Genomic DNA, 13,201 nt, shown 5'->3' with positions numbered 1-13,201 from the left:
TGGTGAGCCTCTTCTATACGACAAGGCCGTGAGACTACTGCCAGGGCCAGCTCAAGATGAGCCCACAGGGCTGTGCTCTGCAGGCAAAGGTATGTGTGAGCTCCGGGCCCTGTCTGTAAGAGACGGTTTTCCAGGGCCGAGGGAGTGGGAAGACAGACACGCTGAACTGCAACTTGTATTTTGACAACTAAAACATCCCAAGTAATAAGCTCCGTGTTTGGACCTGGTCCTGGAAATACTTAATGTGTTTTGCTTGTTACAAGCAAAAGCTGTGAGTTCAGACCTCCCTACCCGTGTTTCGGGTTCACCTCTTTCCATTCATTTAGTTGGAAATCCCCAAACTAAGAAAAGGATAAACCAGATGAATTGCTCTTAGGACACATCACAGGACTAAAATATCTCATTTCTCTGAAGTCTCGGTCTCGTGTTCTGTTGCAAGAGGATGAAGGCAAAAGACAGACCGGGAGAGACTGTCTTTTGATGAAGTGAAAATCAGAGCAGTTAGTGGCGATACATCTGAAATGCAAACCATAGTGCTTAAAACAGAGGGTCGTAACTCTTGATCTCTTGTATTTGTTCATCTTTGGTACAAGTATTTGTTGACTTCTATCTACCAGATGCTGCCTATATCTTAGGTAGTGCTAAGCTAGAGAATAGCTTCACTTTGGGTGATGATTACTATAAACACACACACACACACACACACACACACACACACTCTCACATACACATGTGCACACACACACACACACACACACAGGCACACACACACAGGCACACACACACTTCCAACAACCCTAGGAGAGATACTGTTTTTATCCACTCTCAAATTAGAGATGGAAACTCTGAGAGAGAGAACAGTTTAGACCCAGGTTGAAAGTCCTGCAGCTCCCGAAGACAGGGGTGTGGTGTGAAGCACACAGGGGTTCCAGGATGATGAAAAACTTTCCATGCTATTCGATATAGCTTCCACTAACCACGTGTGGCAATTAAGCCTTTGACATGTGGCTAATGGTGCTGAAAATGGGATTTTAATTTTTACTTAATTTTAAATACAAGATATGCCTCAGAGATACAAGGCCACTGCAATACAAGTGAATATTGCAATGAGCCATGAATTGTTTGTATATATAAAAATTGTGTCTATATTGTTTTATAGAATAAGAATGCAATAATCTTATGCCTAAGAGTTGCACACACCCTAACTAATCCCTGCAAAAAAAAAAAAAGCAGCAGCCGACTAAACCACTGGAAGGAATGGTGCCGTGGACTTGCTGAGGCAGAGTCGCTAGAACCCCTTCAGTGGGAGGAGCTGGACAGATGCTCGCTTGCTGGTACCATGCTTGCTGCCCAAGTGTGAGGACCTGAGTTCAATCCCCGAACCCATGTAAAAACCAGGCATGGTGGGGTGCTTATAACCCCAGTGCTGGGAAAGCGGATCCCTGGAGTCAATGAGTCGGAGAGAGAGTGAGGAAGATACCCCTTGACCTCTGGTGTCCACTCTTCCACACACACACACACACACACACACACACACACACACACACACACGCATGCACGCACGCACGCACGCACGCACACACACACACACACAGATGCATACACACATTCCTACACATGCACACAAACACACATATGAACATGCACACACACACATGAACATGCATGCACACACACACCCTATACATATACAGACATGAACATGCATGCACACATGCATACACACGCACACACGAACATGTTTGCACACATTTACCATACACAAACAATGCAGTGTTTATGAAGTACACTAAGACAAAGCTCAATGTGGTGAATATGCCTGTAATTTAAATTTACATAGCCACATGTGGCCAGTGACTGTTCCACTGGATGACAAAGCTGTACAGTGTGTGCTTAAACATTGCAGAGCTAACAGCAGAAAGACGTTGGCATCCTTTAGGAGAGGGCACTGAGCACGGGGACAGCTGGAGGACTGAGCCAAGCGAGGTTCCCGAGTTAGAATGCAGAAGAATCAGGGCACAGCTTCTAGAACCACACGCTCTGCCCACTGGCTGTGTCTGTCCCCACCCCCCCCCCCCCCCCCGCAATCCTCTCTCCTGGCTCTTTCCAAAGGGGTCTGAAAGCATATCTTTCCTCTTTCGCCCTTATCCAACAGTCTCTTTCCCTTCCTCTATTATTAATGCAGTAACAGTAGAAGAATGTGCCGTGGCAGATGTGTGTGGGGCTACGAGGTGGCCCTGTCAGCTGGCCAAACAGACATTAAATCATGTTGTAATATCCTAGGGGTTCATCTCAGGCTGTCCTTGACTGCGTCTTTCTTCTTGGCTATTCTTCCTCTGGCCTGCTCCAATCTACCTTCATTTGAAACAGCTATATATCATATTATAACCTAACAAAATAGGCCTTGGCTAAAATTGCTGAATTTACATCCTTCTCAGAGCTGGCTCCTTAAGTTTCCTCCCCCTTGTCAAGAGATCTTTCTCTTGTTAGGTTTGTGTTAGATAATATTATTATTCCAGAAAAAGGACATAGAATGGTTTGTGGGTTGGGGAACGAGCACCTTTTCCTAAGTGCTCTTCCAAACAGACCAACTTTTATCCATCTCTGTTGAGTCAAGCAAGTGTCCTGTACCCAGCAGCCAGCTCTTGTCAACACGTGAGCAGCCTTCCCCTGCCTTCCTTGATGACTTAGGAGTTGCCTGAGTAGGAGACCTTGCTTTAATCATGGCTATAAACAGAGAAAAGAACACAAATACTAGTTCACCCAGGATGAAGCACCCAGGCTCTCCCTTTTGGCTTTAGAAGAGAAGGAAGTCTTCACTTTTCAGATAGTAGCCTGCCCATCTAATCACCAAGAGGGATCACCGTTGTATCTAGAGACAAAGACACTCACCCGGCTCCCAGACAGACTGGAAGAATCTAGTTACTTGGGAATGAGGAGCACGCCAGTGTTTCCAGTGACCTGGAAAGGAGAACCTGTTGGAAAGAGGCTGGAGAAAGTGACTGAGGAGGGCTGACTTTCAGGTCAGTGACAAGATGGGGAGAAGGAGCATTGCATGCCCACATCCCCATGCTGTCAGCTCCTCCCCGAAACATTGTGACCCTGGTGGCTTGGAAGGCAGACTGACCTGCAGGAGTGCAGCTCTTCTGCTGGTATGTCAAAATCCAGAACCGAGATATCAGTCAGGAGAAATCAGTGCAGAAGATGCGGACCTGGGACCACAAACAAGAGAGAGCACGTGGTGTTTGCCTTTCTGGGTCGGGGTTAGTTTACTCAGTATAGTATTTTCCCAGCTCCATCCATTTACCTGAAAATTTCATTATCTCACTTTTCTTTATGGCTAAGCAGAATTTCCTTGTGTATACATGTACACACACACACACACACACACACACACACACACACACACACACATCCTGGGGAAGTAAAAAGGGACAGGGAGGGTGTGGTGGAGAAGTACCTGGTTGAGTAGCAGGCAGCAGGAGCTGGAAGGGAATGGGAAAAGTGGGCGTGGGGCTTAACTGGGGAAAGCAGGACAGATACAGAGGGAGAGAAGGATAGATAATGCTGAGGATGTTTGGAAAATGCATAGTGAATCATATTATTTTATGTTTACTTAAAACTACATATAACATGTATACACGCACACACACACACACACACACACACACACACACACACACACACTTAAGTGAAGTTACTCCACCTGGGGTAATAATGCTCTATCAATCTAACAAAAACCCCAGCACCAGGCATGGTACTTTCAAATTGTTGGTTAGGTGAGTCCAAAAGATCCCTAAACAATATAGGCTATTTCTATTACTCTGGGTTTCCTCTCAGAACTTGAAGATAAGTCCCTATTGTTGATGACACCACACACCTTGGGCACAGGACCTGGAGGAATCAGCACCTGACCTGGAAGCCTCCTCCATCAAGGCTGACTCCCGTGACAGCAGAAAGTGCTGTGCAAGCTGACAAGTGAGAAAAGCCATGAGGAGTCCTCCCCAGCCTTGACAAGTTTAAACCACAACAGTGGCCACCATGGCAAGATGTCCTCAAAGGCGCAATGGTGGCGCCTGTATCTTGGCAGCAATCAATGACCATCTAATTGGACTTAAAGCCTGCTCAATAGGAAGGACGTTATGTCTGGTTCTAAACCTAACTTTACTATGTCACTTTCTGAAACCATAGGGATAAATATTTAGATTAACTGCCTTCTAATTACTTATCTCTATGCCCACCGATAAGTCTTATCTCTATGCCCACAGATAAGTCTTGTATCAAAGAACTTTTTTTGCAACAGGCATAGAACATTACAGAAATTCACAAGTGGTCAAAATGAAGAGAACTGACTGTGGGCTGCCTATCACCAACTGACACAACAAAAACCCATCCAAGGGTAGAGGAGAGTGTGTGCACCAGTTGACATGCCAACATGGATGGAGGAACTTCACAAGATCTGATCCCCCCCTCCCGCCTGGATGATGCACTTAATGACTGCTCTGGGAGGGAGAATCAGTCTTTCTCAGGAAGATCCTCCTAACTGGTTATCTACGATCATACAAATATGAGCAACACTAAATGGACTCAGTAGGTGGTATTTTATATTAATAAGTGTGTGTGTGTAACTATAATAATTAAAAAAAGAGAGACCGTGAATTTGAGGAGGTGTTGGAGAGGAGAGGGAGAGGTGTGATGATAAAAACAGTCCTCATATATGAAATGCTCAAGAAAGTAAAAACACTTAAAGGAGAAGTAATTGGCTCTTACGGTGGCAGAAATGGAGCAGGAGAAAGGACTATGGAGACATCTGTAATTGGGGAGGTAGCTCACTGTAAAGTACTGCCTCCCACTCGGGAAGGCCTGGGTTTAACACTCAGCACTGAAAAAGAAGAGAGATGGAATGTAGCACTATACTTTCAAATTTTTAAATGTATCATTATGTGTGTGCTCACAAACCTGATGTGTGTGTATGGAGGTCAAAGGTTATTGCATCGATCTTAGCAGCTCCCATAACATAACAATCTACTTGACTCAAGATGTACTTATCTAGAGCCAAAAATGTGCTGAGGATATAGGCATGCAAACCATCATTCTTCTAGAAGATGCTTTCCATCCTCCTGCCTGGTGCTTCTGGGTGTGTTAGTGTGAATTAAAAAGTAACCTGCGCATTTTGTAAAACTGTGGTTTGTCTCCACAATTCAGGATGCAGAAGTTCTGCATTACTGAGGAGCTTCCCGAAGATGCCTGTGTTGGTACAGTTGGTCTGCACGAACAGCAGGCTCTGCCCACCCCTGGGCCATCCCAGGAGCTGTTTACTCTGCTTATCTTGTTTCCCCGACTCTTTGCTTAGCACAGTAGTTCCCAAGCCTGGCGATACCTGAGAATCACCCAGGAAACGTAAAAACCAAGAGCAGAGACACAGCTCCCCAGTTTTCCACCCAGCTCCTGAAGCCCCGTGCTTGCATCTGTGGTCTAAGAGCCAGCGTCTTAACGAAAACCACTGGACCGATCGTTGCAATGGCTTGGTAGAGTGACTCCGAGCATCCTGAGCCTCACTTTGAACACCTCTTCTGAAGACAGTGGGCTGGCTTAGCCCACCACGTCACATTTTTAGAGCACCCTGCACTTTTCCTTGAGAGACTTCTCGTGACAGACCAGGTGTGCTACAACCATTAGCACCTGTGACTTAGTCTCTGAGTTCTCTGAGCTGTGTTTTTCTTGGGAACTGTGGTAGTTCTGGTGCCAAGCAAAGGCCCACTGCCACGTGTCTGTCACCGGGACACAGGAATGAATGAATGAGTGGACATACAGTGAGAACCTTACAGCTGTTCTCATTCAATGTTCGTGAGTCTAAGAACTACAGACTAACATTTCTATCTCCCATAAGAAAGAGGGCATTTGCAGTATGTATCAGTCAGGGCTCTCTAGAGAAACAGAACCTATAGAATGAACATCTATTTGAAGGGGTTTTACTAGATAGCTTACACAAAACTGTTTGGGTAGACCTACAGTGGCTGTCTCCACACTGCAGGGCCTGAGACCCTCGTTCTGTTCCTCAGACTTCATGATAGAGAAGTCCCAGCTTTGGGCTGAAGACCTGGGGGATTCCCAAGGAGCCACTGGTCTTCAGTCCACACTGGAAGCCGGGAGAAACTGCCTGTTGATGTCCCTGAAGGACAGCAGCAGCAGTGGGAGGCAGTGGGAGCAGAGTAGAGGAACTCCCCAACAGGGTAGATGAATTGCCAGAAAGATGTGAAGGCAACGAGGCAAAAGCTTCCCCTCAGGCCTCCTTTTTTTCTGGCTGTCACAGGAAGTTCCACCTACATTTAGGGTGGGTCTTCCCAGGTCAACTCATCTAACCAAGAAAATCCCTTTTCCTCCTACTGGGTTGCCTTGTCCAGCCTTGATATGATGGTATGTGCCTGGTATTATTGTAGTATATTTTGCCATATTTGGTTGATGTCCTTGGGAGGCCTGCTCTTTTCTGAGGGGAGACCCAGAGGATGGGGTGGCTCTGGAGGAGCGAGGAGGTGAGGGGAAGAGACTGGGGGGATGGAGGGAGGGGAAACTGTGGTCTGGATATAATATTTGTTAGAAGAGTAAAAAAAAAAAAAAATTAAAAAGAAGACAATCCCTGACAGGTGCCCCCCTGTGCTTATCTCTTAGTCCACCCTTGACCCAGTCAAGTTGACAGTCAGGCTTAACCATTTCATACAGAGGAAGTGGCCCAGTCAATGATGACATACACAAGCCCAGCCTCGAAGCCAGCCTTCTGAATGACAGGCTCGCCCTCTCTGCTTCCTCTTGGATGCTCACTACAGCTTTTACAGAGTCCAAGCTGGGGACATTTATTTAAATGTCCCAATGTGATACTTGTTATGATTGCAGAAATTGAGAATGCCAACAGCTTGCTCCACCTGGCATCCTGGGGAGAGGCACTTAGCTTGATGAGTGCATCTTGTAGGAGTAAACAGTGGTCCCCCTAGTGACCTCCAGGTTTTTAACTTGAGCAGAGGCGAAAGTGCACCTAGCTGAATCAGCTGAAAGCCACGTTCCTCAAGCCCACTGAGGTTCAGGAGTCTGGATGATCACAAGAACAGGAGGGCAACTATGCTTTCCATGAGGACTATAATTCCTGGGGCAGAGGCTGTACAAGTGAAAGCTTCAGTCTAAAAACGATAAAAGCTAGGCTGCCGTGGCTTCACCTGTTGGCAATATTATATGCAGAGTAGAAAAGACAGAGACCCTGGGCTGTAATGAAAGAATGCTTATGGCTGGGCATGTGTGTATAATGAAGGGTTGATCTGAAAACACTTCAGTGGTTCTTCAGTTCTGTTGGCCTCAATGCCTTGAAGTAAAACATGTAGATAACATAACCTTCCCACAGTCATTAACTGAGAAAACTCAATATGGTCCATTTATTGCAGACTAGCAGGCAACTGATTTACAGTACACGTACTCTCCAAGCTGTAAATGCTCAAGCACAATTTACTGATCACTTAGGGTGTGGGTGTCGGTGGCTCAAATGCTACTGCAACGGCTTGTGGGTAAAGTGTTTTTCTGAGATAGCAAGCGACTGCAAATTTCCAAACTAAGCCAGGGAACAGTCTTTTCTTTGATTTGCATGTTAGGTATCACATTCATTCAGCAAACACAAAATTTTAAATTGAAGTATACTCTGAAATCTCTCTTTCTCTCTCTCTTCCTCCCTCCCTCCCTCCCTCCCTCCCTCCCCCATCACCCCTGGGTGTGTGTGTGTGTGTGTTGCAGTCACACACGACACAGGCGAGCTGGTTTTGTGTGGGTTCTGAGGATCCAAACATAGGCCCTCATTCCTGTGTGGCAGGTGCTCAGCCCACTGATCCATCTCAAATTGACTTTTTTGAAGCGCATCACTGGTCTCCCCTTGGTGTACTCCAAGAGTTGTGCTGTCATTGATGTATCTAATCTCAGAATATCGCTACTGCCTGCCTGCCTGCGAAGGAAACCCGCACTTCCAAGCAAGCAGAACTCACTGCCCCCCCCTCCCCCGTTCCCTGACCACTAACCTCCTTCGGCCTCTGTGGATTTGCCTAATTCGAACATTTCACACAAATACAATAATAAATTGGGTGACCTTTTGGATCTTTCATTCATCAAAATGACCATCCAGCTCATACGTGTTTAATTATGAATCAGAGATTCATTTCTTTTTATGGCTAAGGTCCATTATATGGATTTACTATATTCTGTTAGTCTATTTATTAGTTGGGATAATCTGTGTTGCTTCACTTATTATTCATAATAAGGTATGAGTTATTATTTGTAACACTATACTTGTAAATATTTTGCAGTTGGTTTGTGTGTGTGTGTGTGTGTCTGTGTGTGCTGTGTCCTCAGAGGCTGGAAGAGGGTGTCATATCCCCTGGAGCTGCAGTTACAGGTCATTGTGAGTGGCCTAATCGATGGAAGAGGTTGGGGACAAAATGCCAGTCCTCTGGAAGAACAAGTGAAGCCATCATTCTGGATCCTGGATTTCTAATTTAAAATCTCTCGGTATTAACCAGGAGTGGGATTGCTGTGTCAGACGGCAATTCTGTGTTTAGCACGTCACTGAGGAACTGTCAGACTGGGCCTCAAGGCAACAGCACGATTTTACAGTGTTTCCATTTCCTCCTTAATTATATTTATCATTTAGTGTTTTAATTATGATCACCCCGGTGGGTGTGAAGTGCTTCCTCACGGTGGCTGTGACGTTCCTCTTCCTCATGACCAATGCTCTGAGTCCTCTTCCATGTGTTGTCACTTAGCATGAGCTTTTGGAGAAATGTTGATTCAAATTCTCCGTCCAGGTCAAAACTGGGTGCTTTGCGATGCATTGTGTTGTTGGGTATGACCATCCATTGTGTATCTGAGATGCAGTATTCTTTTAAGATATAAAATTTGCAAATATTTTCTTTTATTATGAGATTTGTCTCCCTACCTTTCTGAAGGTTTCATTTGCCATTCAGTTTTTGTTTTGTTTTGTTTTTTTAATTCTGTGCTTGTACAGTTTACCCACTATTCTCTTTGGTGGTTTAATGACCTCGCTCCCCCAATCCAGGACCATGCAGATTTATGCCTTTGCTTCCAGCCTTTCTTTGTCCGGGACGGTGTGGGCGTGGCTAGGGGTGATTAGAATCATGATTATGTTACTTCTTCAGCTGCCCTGTCAGGACGTCAGTAATGCGATTCAGAACGGTTGAAATGAAATAAAGCAGGGTTCAGATGGCGCTGCTGGCTCATTAAGCTGAGGACCATGGGCTTTGCAAGTTTGTTAATTTGATGTTTTCCCCTCTGCCTCTGTTTCCTTTCAGCAGAGAGCCTCTGTGTTCAGTCCATCCTTCCCCCTTTTCTGCCTGCAGTCGGTGTACCTTCAGAGTCCAGCCTGGTAACCTTTCTCAGGAGCCTTGTGCAATGCCCTGGTACACAAAGAATGATGACCACCCTCAACCGTCTCTCCCTCTCCAGGCTTACTGGAAGATGCCCCCGCAGAAAGTCATCTCTCAAAGGGTTGCTGAGCACTTTGGAAAATCATTGCTTGTTAGCTAATTATGGCAGAGTTCACCACAGCAGACATTAGAAATGTTGGTTGAATGAACACACTTTATTTATCTAGCCTCAGTTTCCCCCATGTTAGATGAAGCTACTGAATGGCATCATATTTTAGAAATGAAATTCTATGCATCTGTCCACTGGCTCGTGTGTGTGTGTGTGTGTGTGTGTGTGTGTGTGTGTGTGTGTATGCCCTCAGACCCGAGCTAAGATATACCTATGCCATGATTTTCTAAGCATTTTTTAGTTTTAGTGTTTTATGTTTAGGCATTTAATCTATTTGAGTTAATTTTTATGTGTATACATAGACGATTCCTAAGCCTTTCTTTGAGAAGACAAACAGCCTGTTTGCATAATTTCAAGGAAGTGTCCAGCTCAAAACATCATCATTTTTGATCTCCACCATCATGCTATTATAGTCACCTCCACCACCGTCACTGTTATCAACATCATCAGCACCAGCTTCGGCACCACCACCATCCTCACCATCATCATTGTGCTGTGGATATCACTCTATATAAATAAAACACTGGCCAGTGACCAGACAGGAAGTATAGGCGGGACAAGGAGAGAGGAGAATTGAGGGAACAGGAAGAAAGAGCCGCCTCCAGGACAAGCAGCATGTAAAGATGCCGGTAAGCCATGAGCCACGTGGCAAGGTATAGATTTATAAAAATGGGTTAATTTAAGATAAAATAACAGTTAGCAAGAAGCCTGCCACGGCCATACAGTTTGTAAGTAATGTAAGCGTCTGAGTGATTATTTTATATGTGGATTGTGGGACTGCGGGGCTTGGTGGGACCTGGAGAGAAGCCCTCCAGCAACAAATGGTGCCCAACAGCTTGAGTTTCCACCTTAAGCCTGAGAATATTTAATAACCAATTCTAAACAGAGCCAAAAACAGGTTCCTGCTTCATGTCTCATACCGGCAGCTAGACACCGCAAAACGTGGATTTGAACACTGGCGGGTTCCTGGTGTGTGCGTTTGACGGGCAGTATGGCAGGAATGAGGCATCTGCCAGCAGCACATTACGCTGCTGCTGTGTGGTAGATTTAGCCTTTCCTAGTACAAAACAAAAAGATGTTTCTGGGCTACATGCTACTTTGATAGAAACATAGACCCACTATTTCTGAGAGTTGATACCTCCCAGAGCTGGCCGAAAACATACCACTGGTTGGGAAGCTAAAGTGGGTGGAGCCAACAGCCACAGCTTAGAAGACTACAGTTTAAAGCAATAGCTTCACAATAAGACTGATTCAGATGAAATAGTTTACAATGTGTATAAAAATGTACGTAGACTTAAAAGAAAAAAAATATACAGTTATATAAACAAATAGTTTTTTAAAAATAAAGTCTTTAAACACAGTAAAGGTAATAAGCCACATAAAGATGGCTATCACACAGACAATCTGGATTATGTTGTCTTTGATATTTATGACTAAACAAAAATATTTGATTGTAAAAGCTGTTGAGTTATGCCAAAATGTATATTTTAAAGGTACCTTGACTTCAAAATTTGGATATAAGGATATGTTGCTTTGGAAAAGAGGTTCTGCTTTTGTTTCCACAGAAAGCCAGAGGCTATGGATTTGTTCCAGATTAAGATACATCAGGTTTGACCAGCCAAGACCCCCTGAAAGGTCTCCGATGATACCAGGGCCCAGATGATCCAACATCCAGAATGGTTTCAAGGCAACTGACTCCCACAATACAGCCTCAAGGACTACCCCATAGACCTAAAATTTTCTTTGTGTCCCCATAAGATACAGCGCCCCCCTCCAGCAGGAAGTAGTAAGAGATGCTACGCCCAAATTCCCAAATATACCAAGCTGGCTTTAGAGGTGTAATTGGCTCACTCCCCCTCTAAACCTAGACATATTGCTTTAAAAAAAAATGGTTAAGAGATTCTTGTGTCCCAAATCAGAAGAGCCCTCTGGTGTGGGACAGAGAAAAACCAATATTTTTATTTAAAACAGGTTGATTATAAATGCGATCTCTTTCTAAAAAAGAAAAGGGGATATGATATAGGATATAGAGATGATAAGAAAAAGGGTAGATTAATGAACCTACTTTTAAAGAACAACAACTTGTTTAAAATGTTTTTTTTTTTTATTTATTTATTATGTATACAGAAGAGGGCGCCAGATCTCATTGCAGATGGTTGTGAGCCACCATGTGGTTGCTGGGAATTGAACTCAGGACCTCTGGAAGAGCAGTCGGTGCTCTTAACCTCTGAGCCATCTCTCCAGCCCAAATGTTTTACATTGGTATAAATTTTAGTTTATTGATACCAACTTAAAGTTAATTTTGTTATGCTGTATATATATTTCTATTCTTGTTTGAGGTATTATGTTTATGTAATTCATTTAAAATTGTAATGGATAATTAAGAAATAGATTAATAATTAGTCATCTATAATAATCATATTTATAGCCATGTTAGATAAGTCTTCTAGGTATACATAGTTATATTTAAAATAGATAGGTAGTCTTCAAACACTTCAAAGACCTACAGAATATGGCATTTAAAATGTTTTAAAAATTTAGACGTTCTGGACAGTGAGACATGTCTGCTCCTGGTAGACTGGATTTACTTCGGAGAGGAGGATGGGCATCAAAGACACTCCATATGGAGTTTATCTTTTTCTTGGCAAAAATAGCCATTTGGGGAAGAAACTGTTCTTGCCTGGACTGCTTAATCTACTGGACATGCAGGACCCACGGAAGGATGACCACTGAACTTTGCTTGACAAGATGGTCCTTCAGGTTCCTGCTTCGCAGAGAAAACTGCCAGACATTCTACAGGACACTGAAAAAAATGATGGAGAGACTCTAGACCTGTGAGCTAAAGACAGATGCCCCAACTTTACAAAGGAACATTAGGTGACTGTCCAGGTTGTCAGCTGTCTCTGTCTACCCTACAAGACTCCCGAAAGTTGCTTACAGTCTTCTCCTGTTTCTCAGGTAATATATCCTTCTGAGGTCTTTGATGTGGTTGAAGACTAGATAGTTGTAATTTCCTCAGTTATAATAAAAGATAAGTTAGATATAAAACCTTAAACTCACAAATATAAGATAGATAGGACATTTTCTTTAATATTGTAACTGTAATTCTTGCTCGCTAGTTGTTTTGTTATATGTAATTTTACTATGTTAAAGTTAAAATCTTCCTTTTTAAAAAAAGAAGAAAAGGGGAAGTGCTGTGAATATCACTCTATGTAAATAAAACACTGATGGCCAGTGACCAGGCAGGAAGTATAGGCAGGACAAGGAGAGAGGAAAATTGAGGGAACAGGAAGAAAGAGGGGGAGACACTGCCAGCATGTGAAGATGCTGGTAAGCCACGAGCCATGTGGCAAGGTATAGATTTATAAAAATGGGTTAATTTAAGATAAAAGAACAGTTAGCAAGAAGCCTGCCACGGCCATACAGTTTGTAAGCAATATAAGCATCTTATATATAATAAGCATCAATATAATATAATGAGTGATTATTTTATACGTGGGTTATGGGACTGTGGGGCTTGGTGGGACCTGGAGAGAAGCCCTCCAACAACATCCCTGCCGCCGGCATCGTCAGCACCAGCATCAGCACCACCGCCACCCTCACCGTCATCACTGCCGCC

The 13,201-nt window shown here is 44.0% G+C and overlaps 1 protein-coding gene across 2 annotated transcripts in view; it reads right to left on the bottom strand.

Annotated features, from left to right (window-relative positions):
* The window catches only part of Slc7a14 (solute carrier family 7 member 14), a 122,710-nt gene that overhangs the window by 80,290 nt on the left and 29,219 nt on the right, over positions 1 to 13,201 (bottom strand). Inside the window, exon 2 of one of the 2 annotated variants that reach the window (XM_028872599.2) lies at positions 3,128 to 3,212. The exons of the other annotated variant lie outside the window; for it this stretch is intronic. The gene's annotated coding sequence lies outside the window, so the exon portion shown is untranslated. The remainder of the gene's footprint in view (positions 1 to 3,127; positions 3,213 to 13,201) is intronic. 2 annotated transcript variants of the gene reach the window in all.

The sequence above is a fragment of the Peromyscus leucopus genome, chromosome 6, assembly GCF_004664715.2.
Source record: "Peromyscus leucopus breed LL Stock chromosome 6, UCI_PerLeu_2.1, whole genome shotgun sequence".
Taxonomy (NCBI): domain Eukaryota; kingdom Metazoa; phylum Chordata; class Mammalia; order Rodentia; family Cricetidae; genus Peromyscus; species Peromyscus leucopus.
Note: the sequence above shows the minus strand (reverse complement) of the source record. Positions and strands in the feature narration are given on the sequence as shown.